We start from the raw sequence: 16431 nt of genomic DNA, 5'->3' as shown, positions 1-16431 counted from the left end.
TTCTCCTTTGCTGAGATAATCCATCCCACCTCACAGGTGTGCCATATCAAGATGCTGATTAGACACCATGATTAGTGAACCGGTGTGCCTTAGACTGTCCACAATAAAAGGCCACTCTGAAAGGTGCAGTTTTGTTTTATTGGGGGGGATACCAGTCAGTATCTGGTGTGACCACCATTTGCCTCATGCAGTGCAACACATCTCCTTCGCATAGAGTTGATCAGGTTGTCAATTGTGGCCTGTGGAATGTTGGTCCACTCCTCTTCAATGGCTGTGCGAAGTTGCTGGATATTGGCAGGAACTGGTACACGCTGTCGTATATGCCGGTCCAGAGCATCCCAAACATGCTCAATGGGTGACATGTCCGGTGAGTATGCCGGCCATGCAAGAACTGGGACATTTTCAGCTTCCAAGAATTGTGTACAGATCCTTGCAACATGGGGCCGTGCATTATCCTGCTGCAACATGAGGTGATGTTCTTGGATGTATGGCACAACAATGGGCCTCAGGATCTCGTCACGGTATCTCTGTGCATTCAAAATGCCATCACTAAAATGCACCTGTGTTCTTCGTCCATAACAGACGCCTGCCCATACCATAACCCCACCGCCACCATGGGACACTCGATCCACAACATTGACATCAGAAAACCCCTCACCCACACGACGCCACACACGCTGTCTGCCATCTGCCCTGGACAGTGTGAACCGGGATTCATCCACCTCTCCAACGTGCCAAACGCCAGCGAATGTGAGCATTTGCCCACTCAAGTTGGTTACGACGACGAACTGGAGTCAGGTCGAGACCCCAATGAGGACGACGAGCATGCAGATGAGCTTCCCTGAGACGGTTTCTGACAGTTTGTGCAGAAATTCTTTGGTTATGCAAACCGATTGTTTCAGCAGCTGTCCGAGTGGCTGGTCTCAGACGATCTTGGAGGTGAACATGCTGGATGTGGAGGTCCTGGGCTGGTGTGGTTACACGTGGTCTGCGGTTGTGAGGCTGGTTGGATGTACTGCCAAATTCTCTGAAATGCCTTTGGAGACGGCTTATGGTAGAGAAATGAACATTCAATACACGAGCAACAGCTCTGGTTGACATTCCTGCTGTCAGCATACCAATTGCACGCTCCCTCAAATCTTGCGACATCTGTGGCATTGTGCTGTGTGATAAAACTGCACCTTTCAGAGTGGCCTTTTATTGTGGGCAGTCTAAGGCACACCGGTGCACTAATCATGGTGTCTAATCAGCATCTTGATATGGCACACCTGTGAGGTGGGATGAATTATCTCAGCAAAGGAGAAGTGCTCACTATCACAGATTTAGACTGGTTTGTGAACAATATTTGAGGGAAATGGTGATATTGTGTATGTGGAAAAAGTTTTAGATCTTTGAGTTCATCTCATACAAAATGGGAGCAAAACCAAGTGTTGCATTTATATTTTTGTTGAGTGTAAATACAGTGGAATGGGGCTGTGCAGGCATGTACTCAGTCTTACTCCTGCAGACTCCTACTCTCTACCCTTACTACAGATCACAATATCATCTGCAAACATCATAGTCCATGGAGACATCTGTCTGATCTCATCCATCAACCTGTCCATCACCATTGCAAACAAGAAAGGACTCAGAGCTGATCCTTGGTATAATCCCACCTTCACCTTCAATGAATCTGTCGCAACTACTGCACATCTCACCACTGTCACACTATCCTTGTACATGTTCTGCACAACTGTCACATACTTCTCGGTCACTCATACGTACAATACCACAACTCTTCTCTTGGTACCCTGTCATAAACTTTCCCTAAATCCACAAACACGCAGTGTAACTCCTTCTGGCCTTCTCTATACTTCTCCATCCGTACTCTCAGGACAAATATTACAGCTGTAGTGCTCTTTGTCGACATGAAACCATATTGCTGCTTGCAGATCTTCACCTGTTTTCTAAGCCTAGTTTCTACTACTCTGACCCATAACTCCTTGCTGTAGCTGATCAGCTTAATGCCTCTGTAGTTACTACTGTTCTGCACATCACCCATGTTCTTAAAGATAGGAATCAGCACACTTCATCTACACTCCTCAGGCATCCTCTCACTTTACAACATTTTATTAAACAAACTGGTTAGGAAAGCCACTGTCATCTCTTCTAGGCAGTGCTGGCCCTAGCCAAGTTGATTAATGGAGCACCCCCAACACATACACAAACACACATTCCTCGTGACGATCAATGCATGTCAAAATGATGGGGGAGAAACTCCGCTCAAAGCCTCTACCAGCTATTCCCACACCAACAAAACAGTTTATTTTGGGTAGGTCAGTTTAGGCGAACCTCACCCCAAAATGTCTTAGGAATTAGCAAACCATGGAGGAAGGCATGTTAATACTGCTAACTACCTGATGCAATTCAATGGAAAAAAAAAAAAATCATCATATTGCTGTGGTGAGCAGCATGAAGAACAAAGACCAAGCCAAAGCTTTTGTCTTTTTTTGCACTTTGCCACAAGGAAGTACTATTATTTTTACACACAACAGAGACAATGGTTGAAGTCATCAAACACACTACACTTTACACTTATAGTCAGGGATGCCGAAAAAAAGGAGAATAAGAAGGATTCTAGGGGTCCAGAGAGGCCCCTAATAATAATACTGACAAAATAATATGGGAGGGTGGCCCAGTAAGATTTCTTTTCATGGGGCCCAAAATCTCTGGCGATGCTCCTGCTTATTGTAACAGCAACATGTTAACCAAAGTGACTAAACCAATTGAAATACAAAATAACAACAAATCAACAACACTGTTAAACCAACATGAAACACAATGACAACATGTAAAACCCCCAAACCTCAAACTCCCATATTGCATCACAACAATTTACAGTCGTAGCGACTGGCTCGGTGAGCGTGTCGTTATTTTTACTGTACCTCTGTCTTGGTCCTGTTTTTCCTTGTTTCTTCTCCCCTGGGCACCAAACTGTTTGGGCCGTTTTGACATTATTAAATCACGTAAATCATGACCTGACAACCAGACAGTTTGACTCTGTTATGTCGCAATGAGGTAATGACCCGAAAGGGCTCATCAGACAGTCTGGGGAGGGGGCAAGGAAACTATTGGCCGGTCGCTGACTGTTGAGGAAGTGAGGCTTATTGACTACCATGTCCACTGTGACTCCCGCTGGCCTCCATTACCCTTGTTTGCCTTGTCTTGGTCCTATGTTCACTGTTAGTGCTAATTTAACACTTGTGATTTTACTGTGTAATGTTTTATAGCTGAATGGAGAACTGCTTGTTTATTTTGGTTTTTTTTTTTGTTATAATATCTGAAATGTTAGCAATCATATAAGAAACATAATGGGAAAAGTAACAGTAAGAGGACAGAACCTAAAAAAAATGGGTCACATTGCCAACCGTGATGACGAACTACAAGACAGCAGAGAACAACTTCAGAGGGGGTTGTTTTATTTATTGTTGCTATCAAAATCACCCCATTCAGCTTTTACAGTATTAAAGGCTGTTTGTTGCTGTATGTTGGTAGTAATACATTAGGCAAGAACTTTTCCCAAAGGGATTGTCTCCAAACGTCAACACCAATTAGCCTGCTTGAAAAACATTAAAGGCCGATGAAATTGTTGGACAGCTCAGGTGCTTCACTGGCACTTTTACCGAAGCTAATTTATGGTTCAGTGTTTTAGGCCAGGACAGATAGTACACGTGATTGGAGCAAAATGATTGACCAAATCTACATCTTTTCATTTACAGGATAATCAGTTTATTGCCCCATGACAAGGCACAGTTTGCAACTGCCATAAATCTTTGTACAAATAAGTTCATGTGTCTATTAGTATGGCTCAGAGATGTTCACAAGACATTTTTTGCAAGTCCAACTCACATCTCTAGCCTCGGAGCTTGAGTCCAAGTCAAGTCTGAAGTCTCTGGCCATCTGGTCTGTCCGTAACACTACATTGTTTAGGCTAGGTAAGTTTCTTTGTATAGGGCATTCATACATAAGGCAGTTCAAATTGCTTTACAAAGACAAAGAAATAAGCAGAGAAACACTGGGATTGAAAAAGAAAACATCTTAATAAGAAACCATAAAACTGCAATTTGATGTCAAGAAAACATGAAGATGAAATAGCTAAAAGTTCGAGTAAACAAACAAGCTTTACGGGGAAAGCTGTAGTAAACAATAAGGCAGTTGATATTCTTCCATGACCGGAAGAGGACTTACTTTGGCAGTTTGTTTGGAACACACTGTGACTAGTCCAGAACGTGCTGTGCTTAGTCGAGCTCGATGACGTCGTCACGTGACCCACTTTAGCGGGTCACTGCACTGAAAAAAGAGAATAGATGAACCAACTTAAAAAAGCATTACATTTGGTAAATCTTGAATTAATTAAGTTGTTTGAACATAAGTTTGTAAGTTAGAGTCAATCTAACTTGCTACAGTAACTTAAGTTGAAAATTGTAATGCCTTTTAAAGTTGGTTCTTTTTTAGTGTGGGTTTTTAATATTTTCCTGAGACGGTTTTTTATTTTGCTATTTATAACCCCCTAACCATAACCCCCTCCCCCACCTCTTCACCCAGATCCCCCTCCCTCACTTTCTCATGCTCACGTCATAGCGTGTTCCGGACAAATGGATAATGTATGTCCTCTTCCAGTCATGGAAGAATATCACTGTGAAACAATGTTTTCAGCCCTGATTTAAATGAGCTGAGAGTTTGTGCACACCTCAGGTGTTCAGGGAGTTTGTTCCACACGTGAGCACCTTAGAACCTAAAAGCTGCTTCACCCTGCTTTGTTTTAACCCTGGGAACACTGACTAAACCTCTTCCTGGTGAGTTTTGGTAAAATGTGGTGGAAATTACTGGTTGAGCTAATAGGATTAATAAATGGAATAATTTTGACTGTTGAGTGCTTGGTTTGCAAAGTAAACCCAGCATCCATTGGATTCTATGACATGTGACATATGCTGCCCTGTAACATGATAACTAAGCATGATACATGATGCAAACTATTCCTTTTTAAAATCATATTTACTCAACTAATAATATGCATCACTTTTTTTTTAGCATTTTTTAATTTTGACCCCTGTGTAATTCTTCAATTGACCCCTACTTGGCCGCCTATTGAAAGTTCATGTGGCCACTCACCATTTTTAAAAGAGTAATGTCTAAGGAGTACGTGTGCCAAATTTGGTGCTTGCATCACCATTTAAAGCATTTTTTCAGTTATCCGCTGCACTATTTGTTGGATACCCTCACTCAGCGACTGTAAGGGACTGTAATCATGTAGTGACACTATTATGTAAAGTTGTGTGTCATCAGCATAACAGTGGTAAGAGATGTAATACTCCATAATCTGAGCTAGGGGGAGTATGGAGATATTAAACAAAAGTGGCCCGAGAATGGAGTCTTGAGGAACCCCTACATGTGATCGTTGTTCTTTCAGATTCAAAATTACCTAATGAGACAAAGTAGTCCAACTCTTTTAAGTATCCAATTTAGCACAGTACTAGAAAGTCCAAACCACTTCTCCAGTCTGTCAAGCAATATGTTGTGATCAACCATGTTGAATGCAGCACTGAGATCCAAAAATAACAGAACTCTTTTCGATGCATCACAGTTAAGATATATGCCATTTAAAAATTTAATAAGTTCACTCTCAGTGCTGTGGTGTGGGCAGAATCCTGAGTGGAAAGCACTGAACAGATTGTTTTGGATCAAGAAAGAGTGAATTTGTTGATAAATGACTCTTTCATTGATCTTTGCCAGAAATGCTTGATTTGACACGGACCTGTAGTTACTTAGTACTGAGACATCCAGATTAGGCTTTTTTTTTAAACGAGGTTTGATGACTGCAGTTTTCAAGGCCTCAGGAAAATACCCTGGTTGAAAAGAAGTATTTACTGTCTGCAATACCTCTGGTGCAACACAATTAAAAACTTAAAAAAAAAAGCAGATTTATTGGCAAGTGAGGAGGAACAGGTGACATAACCATACTGGCTGAGGTAGAGCCACATAATGTTTGTCTTATTCTCTGAATTTTATCAGTTTAAAAAATCTGCAAAGTCATTGCATGACTTGTTGGACAGCAGTTCAGGAGGGACTGAACGTGAGGGGTTTATCAGTCTGTCGACAGCAGTGAATAAGATGCAGGCGTTGGCATATTTATTGATAATCTCAGAGAAAAAGGACTGCCTTGCCCTTTTTAATTATTGGTTATAGATGTGAAGACTCTCTTTGTAGATGTTACAATGAACCTGGAGTTTGGATTTTCGCTATCTGCATTCAGCCTGACTACACTACCTTTAATGAGCTTTTTCCAGTGTGGCGTTCCTCCATGGTGACTTTTTCCTTTCAGGGGTAACTTTTATCTTAACTTTTATCTTATGGCAGTGCTGTCCTGAACAGTCATAACATTAGCAATGAAAGTATTTACATGGTCATTAATGAAGATTGAGGGCAGAGTTGGTGATGGTGTAACAGCCTGGGTTAATAATCTACAGGAGTTATCATAATGTTAAATCTTATTCAGATTCTGAATTCAAAGCTGTACGATAGCACATGCACCTAGGATTTAGTAAAAATTGTAATGAAATGGTGCAATCTGACGTAATTTGGACCATGTTTTTGTGACTGCATGATCAATTTTTCTATCAATATTTTTCAGATAACACTTTTTTGTTGAACCTGAACATGACCAGCGGAACTGCTACCGTCATCAACATCATATTCGCCATCATCATCATTACCACCTCCACTATCATCAGTATCAACAATATCACCATCATCATTATCGCCATCACGATCGTCATTATCATCAGCATCAACAATATCGCCATCATTATCATAATCACTATCATTAGTGTCAACAATATCACCATCCTTATTGCCATCACTATTGTCATTATCAAATTACCATCATCATTATCACAACCACTTTCATTATCATCAGTATCAACAATATCACCAGCATCATTACCACTATCATCATTATCATCATCAGCATCACTATCGTCATTATCATCAGTATCAACAATATCACCAGCATCATTATCACTATCATCATTATCATCATCAGCATCACTATCGTCATTATCATCAGTATCAACAATATCACCATCATGATTATCACTATCATCGTCATTATCATAAGCATCAACAATATCACCATCATCATTATCACAATCACTATTGTCATTATAATCAGTATCAACAATATCACCATCATCATTATCACAATCACTGTCATCATCATCAGTATCAACAATATCACATCACCATTATCACCATCACTATAGTCAATATAATCAGTATCAACATCACATCATCATTATCATCATCAACCTCACCATCATCATTATCATCAGTATCAACAGTATCATTATCACTATCACCAACATAAATATTATAACCTTAATCACAATCACCACCATCATCATCATCATCACCCATCGCCACTATCATCACGATCACCGTCATCGTAACCTTCACATTATGAAGGTTATGAGTTTTCTCATTGGCCATTGGTTCCAATGTGTCACATGATATAAAGGTGTACTCTGATTAGCTATAAGTTCCTCCTATTTCAGGTCAAGGAAGGACAGGATGAATTTTGTTGTCTGTATTCATCTATGTACAGTTACAATAAAAGCTCTTATTATTATTAATATTATTATTATTATTATTGTTAGCTCTGTTTCCAGAATCAGCAGCGGTATTTATTGCTTATATGTTTGGATTACATCTTAATTTCATGTTCTAAACAGTAGCATTTCCTTCCCTGCTGGGACTGAAAACAATGCTGCTTTGCAAGCACTGCTCCTAGCTCCGCAGGGCTTGGACCCATAAATATTGTCTGCATCACCGGGCCAGACCCCACTGGAATATAACAAGCCGTGAAAATAACGTGTTAAAGCTGCCTTCACCCACCCAGGAACACGATGCTCAGATTTTGTAGCATCACCAAACGGAGCAGATAATTAATAATGAAGCATTTAATGGCTTTACGACTTCTTAAAACAAAACTGATCTGACACCACTCTGTTACTTTTCTCTTTGGCTAGCATTTTGATTTTATTCACCAATAATAACATGACATTGCGGTCAACTGTCTTTAGTGGTTGGATTGTGTCTAACTGTAATTAGGATGGGTTAATTGAGAAGGACAAATTTCGTTATTTGCATTGTGAAGGTTATGATGAGTTTTCTCTTTGCCCATTGGTCCCAACGTGTCACGTGATATAAAGGTGTACTGGAATCTGATAAGAATCAGCCTGATATTGGTGGTTTTTGATTAGTCAGTTAAACCTGATTAACTGAAAAAAAAGCCCATACTCTCGCTTCATCTGCGAGGCGGAGCGAGCAGACAAGGGATCAACACACAGCGCTGTGTATTTTTAAAACGTACATGACCACATGGCTTCACTTTAAATATGAAACAAGTCTCTTTTAGAGCATCAGCAGTGTGCATCTGTCTCACTGTTTGATAATGCAGACTCACGGCATTGATAAAAACAGCCAGCGATCCTTGTCTGTTCTGCAGCTGCACACAGACTGTAGGCCTCAGGTGCAAGGGTAGACCCACGGGGGGCGGGGGCCCAAACCCTTTGAAGGTTCATATTTTTCTATTTTTAAAATCAATTTTAAAGACATTTTTTGCACAGAATAATAATAAGAAGAAGAATATTCAGGTTCTGCTACTTTGAAAAAAAATATAGCTGTAAAAAGTATAAAAAGTATAGCTGTACCTCCTCACACAGCTTGGCAGATTGAATATTAATTCCCTGTGAATGTTTAGTCTGTGTCAGGCCCATGCAGAACGGCTGAGCCAAATGCAAGCAGACCAGGTGTTTAATTTGCATGCCTGGCAGGTGGACGCCATTAAGAGTGTGTGGAATGATCACGGTGTTCAACGGCCGCAGGAGAGAGTTCCAGTTGTCTGACTCTGCCAAATAGTATGTCTTTCATATATTTCTTATTCATGCATTTGCACAAAGGTGCTTATGATGAACTAAAGGTTTTATTGCAGCTGAATTTTAACTTTATCAAGTGAAGGTCATGAATATGGACCAATACTGTTAAAATGACATGGACCTATTCACCATGGTCATATAGATGCCATGTAGTCACATTGCTTTCAATGCTGATGTTGCCATTTTAGAGGAATAAAGACGTGATTTTCTTGATGCACAAGTACACTAACACTCTTGGAATACAAAACACAAACATAACCCTCTCAAAATATGATGAACATTAGATGGTGAAGCTGAGGAACAAAATGTGGCAAAATGCTCCGTAGTTTGGATGCAGGATAATTAGAATCTATCTGGATAATTTCATGAAGTATCTTATCTTCCACAATAGTTAAGTAAGTCCCTTCAGCTTCTCCCTTGTTCTTTTCACTCATGGTCTCCACAGCAGCTCCAAGGTGGATCTGCATGTTGTTTTACACCAGATGTCCATCCCGGTGCAACTCCACATTACATGGAGAAATGTGGCAGAGGTGGGGTTTGAACCGGAAACCTTCCGCACTGAAGCTAAGCGCACTAACCACTTGGGTACCACCCCTGTTCCACAAGCTCATTCATTATATCACCATGTGTCATAATTCCGACTGATGACCAAATAACACAACGCAACACAGTACACCATTCAATAAAGAGTAAAGAGTTGCTTGTTAACAAGCAGCAGTCTGATATTTTATTGGTTATAACTCATAATCAACCCTTCAACTTTAGCGATTTTCTTAGTATAGAGAAAGAACAAATTATCACCTATGAAGATGTTAGGTCCTGGATACACGGGGGGGATCCCACAGACGTGTGAGGTCTAAACAGATTTACATAAATTATCTGAGGCCATTCAAAGAAAAATGAAATGAGAACAACTTACTATTTGGGGAAATGTAGGCAAAATATTGTACTTACTGATTAATTGGAGACAACTACTTTAACTGCTGCAAACCATTTAGCTTGTCTTTTTAGGTCTGATAGAAATCTGTAAATCAAAATAAACAAATGATCCTTCTTTTGTCTGTCCCAGTTGGTGCAGTTTGAGGCAAATGGTTTCTGTCAAAGGTTTCAAATAGATCCTATATAAACTTGTATCTGACAAATAATTTAAGACCATATGAGCAGTGGATCCTGTGATATGACAGCTTCCACACAGGCCTGTACTGGTGCCGTGGGCCACCACACCACAGAAAGTCTTCGGGTCTTGGATGACAACCACCCACGGAGACAACTGCTGGAATCCCCATTTCTCAAAGGAAACATCTGTCTGCTGCAGCCAGGTGAAACGAGGGCGTCCACTTGGCCTTCTCCAGTCAATGGAACCCTCAACACTGAGGCACCTACATCCTGGATCAGCCCCAGAGAAACGGACCACATGCCCAAAATGTCATAGCTCATAGTTGCTCCTTTCCCTTCATTTTGCACATTCACGTGTACAGTATGTGCGCTGTGGGAGCTCAAAGGGAGAGTATAGGGATTGGGCCAAAGTCATTTCATTGGTACCCAAAGATCATCTGAAGAGTCCAAGTGCTAAAGACATCCAGTTGTCACCTTTTCTGTCACTGGTTAGTGTGCAACTCTCACAACCATACAGTAAGACAGGAAGTCCTAGGACCCTTAAGGATTGGACTTTTGTTCTATCCGTTCAGGTTTTTTTCTGTTGAGGTGACACTTTCAGATTATTGTCTCTGCTCCCTAGCCTTGTTCTACAAAATCCACAGGTTGCAGAACTGTTCAACCATCCTGTGAACAAAACAGATCTACTGGAGGAGAAAATCCCACAGTCCCACCTGGCAGACTACTTCCCAGCATACACAGGTAAACGGGCATCCTCTCTCTGATGTAGCTCTGGAGCATCATGTGAATTCTTCTCAGTGTTCTCTGAGGAAATGCACACGTTCTCTCTGATAGTTACCACTTTAACCTCCAACAGGCCCTCAGAAAGACGCCAAAGCTGCAAAGAATTTCATCTTAATGTTTAAGGAGCTTCACAGTGGACACCCCAAACCCATTTACACACACTTCACCTGCGTCACGGACACAGAGAACATCCGAGTGGTCTTCAAAGCAGTCAAAGACATGCTCTTCAGAGGCCTCAGTGAACTTAGAATAAACAGCTTAAGGTGTTTTCTGTTTTAGGAAAAAGAACTTATGTGGACTTTGAACTTGTAAAGGTCTTTAAAGAGTCTAATTGAACTCATTTATCAGAGAACATAACAGTAAAGTGCAAAATGAACACATTTGTCATTACGACAGGCGACACACGAATAATAAATCTGTTAATTCAACACTTTTGTGCAGCTACTCTTTGACAGAAACAGCACGTGGTATCACCAGTTTGACAAAAACCTCAACCCAAAAGAATGCAGCCCTGCCTTTCCAGTCTGGCACGAGGAAGTAAAAAACTGCAGCACCTCAGTCGACTCTACAATAAAGATCATTATTTTTCTGTTTAACTACTGTGTACTCCACGCTACCACACACACACACACACACACAGATAAAGGTTTGAGCACATTTAGGATTTTACACATTTGACATTTTTCATGACATTACAAAAAATTCAAGCTTCTCTATAATTTATACAATTGTGCTCTTTAAAGTCTGAAAATACACATTCAGTGAAAGTGCAGGAAGGACAGTAGTGAGGGAAGCCACTACGATCATCCCTGTACTGAAAAATACTGTACATCTGCAGCCCCATTCTACTAGATTTGACAGTGAACATAGATTTCCCCATTTGTCTATTTGACTCCTTCCCTTCTTACAGAAGTATTTTTTTTCCTTTTTTATTGTTGCTTATGCACCAATGACACTAGATCAAATTCCTTGTATGTGAGAACTTACTTGTATAAGAAATCAGGAAAAAAAAATTGGAGCAGTCAGTAACGGTTACTTTTTTAGACCAAGCAGAGGGAAAAAAATATGGAATCACTCAATTCTGAGGAATAAATTATGGAATCACCCTGTAAATTTTCATCCCCAAAACTAACACCTGCATCAAATCAGATCTGCTCGTTAGTCTGCATCTAAACAGGAGTGATCACACCTTGGAGAGCTGTTGCACCAAGTGGACTGACATGAATCATGGCTCCAACACGAGAGATGTCAATTGAAACAAAGGAGAGGATTATCAAACTCTTAAAAGAGGGTAAATCATCACGCAATGTTGCAAAAGATGTTGGTTGTTCACAGTCAGCTGTGTCTAAACTCTGGACCAAATACAACATGGGAAGGTTGTTAAAGGCAAACATACTGGTAGACCAAGGAAGACATCAAAGCATCAAGACAGAAAACTTAAAGCAATATGTCTCAAAAATCGAAAATGCACAGCAGAACAAATGAGGAACGAATGGGAGGAAACTGGAGTCAACGTCTGTGACCGAACTGTAAGAAACCGCCTAAAGGAAATGGGATTTACATACAGAAAAGCTAAATGAAAGCCATCATTAACACCTAAACAGAAAAAAAACAAGGTTACAATGGGCTAAGGAAAAGCAATCGTGGACTGTGGATGACTGGATGAAAGTCATATTCAGTGATGAATCTCGAATCTGCATTGGGCAAGGTGATGATGCTGGAACTTTTGTTTGGTGCCGTTCCAATGAGATTTATAAAGATGACTGCCTGAAGAGAACATGTAAATTTCCACAGTCATTGATGATATGGGGCTGCATGTCAGGTAAAGGCACTGAGGAGATGGCTGTCATTACATCATCAATAAATGCACAAGTCTACGTCGATATTTTGGACACTTTTCTTATCCCATCAATTGAAAGGATGTTTGGGGATGATGAAATCATTTTTCAAGATGATAATCCATCTTGCCATAGAGCAAAAACTGTGAAAACATTTCTTGCAAAAACACACATAGGGTCAATGTCATGGCCTGCAAATAGTCCGGATCTTAATCCAATTGAAAATCTTTGGTGGAAGTCGAAGAAAATGGTCCATGACAAGGCTCCAACCTGCAAAGTTGATCTGGCAACAGCAATCAGAGAAAGTTGGAGCCAGATTGATGAAGAGTACTGTTTGTCACTCATTACGTCCATGCCTCAGAGACTGCAAGCTGTTATAAAAGCCAGAGGTGGTGCAACAAAATACTAGTGATGTGTTGGAGCGTTCTTTTGTTTTTCATAATTCCATAATTTTTTCCTCAGAATTGAGTGATTCCATATTTTTTTTCCTCTGCTTGGTCTAAAAAAGTAACTGTTACTGACTGCCACAATTTTTTTTCCTGATTTATTATAGTGTTTCTTAAAGCCAGAAAGTTGTCATTTGAAATGACTTTAGTTTTGTGTCATGTCTGTGATCTTTTTTCTACAAAATTAAACAACTGAATGAACATCCTCCGAGGCCGGTGATTCCATAATTTTTGCCAGGGGTTGTATATCCAGGAGAGTTTTAGGCATAATATACAAAGTTGCGATGTTAATGCTGTTCTCCGTGTGCAACGGTATAAGTGCAGCCTGATCAGATCGTCTCAGTGCAGTTCTCAATGTTAATGACAGTGCGCCTTTTTTGTTTGGAGCCGGAAGTTGAAAATCACATGATGCGTTACGTCACACTTAACAACCGGATAGCAGCTGTCTCTTCTTGAGGCAGCTTTAGTCATGCCTTAAAAGTTCTCTGGAATCCGGGATAAGTAGGAGGTGATAGCTTTATTGGTGAAGATGAAGTTTTCATTTCAGTCTGTGAATCCACATCTTTGACACAACAATTTTATCTAAACATTTTGCACAGTGCTGTATGCAAATATTGCATAAGAGTTGGTACTGATCAAAGCCTTTTCTTTCCCTCTAGACATCTTCAGACTGCTGGACGTCCTGTTGGTGCAGTCAGGCTGTTGCTGACGTTTGCACTGAACGTCAGTCAGAACGCTGGCTGCTGGATTCTGCCTGGATTTCGATCACAACATCTAGAGAATGAACAGAAGACTTCAATAGACCTGTAAAGACAATAATGAAGTTATTTTTTGACCCTGTTTTTGTGGCAGTATGCATTGTCGATCTGCAGGGGGAGCTCTGTAGCCATTCTGTTGTGCACAGTGTAACACGATTGACTCGCACACATACATGCAGTCGCTGCAGAAGTACTGCTGTCAACTTCTGTGCTTCTTCATATGTTTGTATGTCTTTTGACGTGTGTGTGGTTTCTGTGTTTGAAAGAATCGAATGGAGGAGAGCAAAGCCTTGTTCCGCACAATCATAACCTACAAGTCATTAAAAAAAAAAATCGTCAGTCATCTTATTCCTCAACAAAATAGCTCATGGTTTCAAATTTGCTCAACTACTTCCCGGAATATGACAGTAAGAGGTAACCAAAACAGTTTGGGATATTTAATCTTAATGAAAATCAAGTCAAGTCTGAGAGCATGTGCTGGTGCTGCGCTTTGCCACATACCCAGCGCCATACACTCCCGGCCTGGATGGCAACCACCCGGGCTGACAGCTGGTCCATTCACACATCTTTAACCCTCAAGCAACCAAGCTATTTTAGCGACTAATATGGTAGGATAATTATAGCAGCAAACATAGAAGAACCGGTGACTCATAAATATGCCAATACTTTGACACAAATCTCAATGAACTCATCAGTCATCCTTTGTGACAATCATGAGCTATTTTCATCCTCACTCTGAGCATCAAGAATCATTCTCGATGCTTGTGCAGCTGTGAATCTTGCAAAACAGTAAAATATAATGATTAGAGTTGGCAAATTACAATACCATCTGAAGATATAATGTCAAAAATCTCATAGATCTTCCCGAGGTCATAAGTGACCGCGCAAAAGTTTGGATTATACTTGCCACACAGATCGGCCGATCCTTGCAAAATTCTATGAACAAATACAGGACAAATAGATTGGCAAATTCATGGTTGGAAATTTTTTTCAGATTAAATTAGAAAAATGGTACACAAAAAATAGCCATCTATCTGCCGTAGCCAAGAAATAATATTATGAATTCAGTTCAACATAGGCTTCTTTTTGAAATGCAACAATTTCAAGTCCAGGGCTTCCTCTTGTCACCAATCCTATTTGTGATGTTCATGGACAGGATTTCAAACCACAGTCAGGGACTGGAGGGTGTCCAGTTTGGTGACATCAGAATTGCATCTTTGCTTTTTGCAGATGATGTGGTTCTGTTGGCTTCATCACACAGTGAACTCTACTGTGCTCTGTAAAGGTTTGAGGCAGTGTGTGAACTGACAGAGATGAGAATCAGCACCTCCAAATGAGACCATGGTCTTCTATCAGATTCTTCCCTCCCCTGGGGGGAGAATTACTGCCCCAGGTGGAGTTTAAGTATCTCGGGGTCTTGTTTGTGAGTGGGGATAAGTTGGAGCACAAGACTGATAGACTGGTAGAGCTGGGATCTGATGTTTTACAGGCATTGTACCAGACCATTGTGGTAAAGAAGGAGCTGAGCCAGAAGATAAGTTTCTCAATTTACCAATTGATTTACACCCCTATCTTCATCTATGCTCATGAACTTTGGGCAGTGACCGAAAGAATGTAGTCACAGACACAATTGGCAGAAATGAGATTCCTCTGTCGGGTATCTGGGCTTACACGCCTGAATAGGGTCAGATCAGAAGCTTGACTATCCAGGAGAGACGCCGAGTAGAGCTGCTACTTCTTTGCATTGAAAGTAGCCAGTTGAGGTGGTTTGGGCATCTGGTGAGGATGCCCCCTTCTCGCGCCTTTAAGTGTTGTTTTGATCTTGAGGAACAGTCAAAACTCAGAGGAAGCCATGTCGGGACAGAAGGGAGCCTGATAGAGTGTTGTGTTTGGCCAATTATGCTTGAATCAGCTGAGCAGAATGGGCGGGTGCATCATGATGGAGCTGTCATTTGCTCCATACAGCATCATGAATAATACCCATTTAGAATATTTTGGCCTTCAGGTGTGTACTCATGATGCTCCACTCCATGGGACTCAAGGAAAATAGTCAACATGGCTTTGATATTGCTGCACTTGCTGTGCTTTCATTAGGCTTAGTGATCGATGTTGTTGGATGTTCCATTGCAATGACTGAAAATTGTTTTCCAGGTCATAGCTGTAAACCCATGTCTCATCACCGATGTCTCATCACCGATGATTAGGGTCATTGTTTGCGCATTCCAGCATGTCCCTGGCAGACCTCCAGACGCAGTTTCTTCTGCTCTGCCATTCAGTGCCGGCCCTAACATAGGTTTAAGCTTATTTGTTTAATTGCGTTACAGTTCATGTTGTCTATGTTTATAGTTTTACGCACATCATTAACCCCCTCAAATCTGACGGGGCACCGGCGCCTCCACATGCCACTGTCTATATATTGCATACCTATGTATAAAAAATTAAATTGGGAATCAGCAGTTCCCCCCTTTTTTTTTGCAGTAAATTTTTGACAGATTTGGCAAGAATCTCCAAAAAC

At 40.8% G+C, this 16431-nt stretch overlaps 1 long non-coding RNA gene across 1 annotated transcript; it reads left to right on the top strand.

Moving 5' to 3' along the window:
- The first annotated feature begins 964 nt into the window (after nucleotides 1-964).
- On the top strand, nucleotides 965-7766 carry LOC117529577. Its single transcript, XR_004566041.1, has 3 exons — nucleotides 965-976; nucleotides 7578-7592; nucleotides 7695-7766. It is a non-coding gene; the product is annotated as an uncharacterized LOC117529577 (long non-coding RNA).
- The last annotated feature ends 8665 nt before the right edge of the window (nucleotides 7767-16431 follow it).

Source organism: Thalassophryne amazonica, chromosome 17, assembly GCF_902500255.1.
Source record: "Thalassophryne amazonica chromosome 17, fThaAma1.1, whole genome shotgun sequence".
Taxonomy (NCBI): domain Eukaryota; kingdom Metazoa; phylum Chordata; class Actinopteri; order Batrachoidiformes; family Batrachoididae; genus Thalassophryne; species Thalassophryne amazonica.
This window is presented reverse-complemented; position numbering and strand designations above follow the sequence as displayed.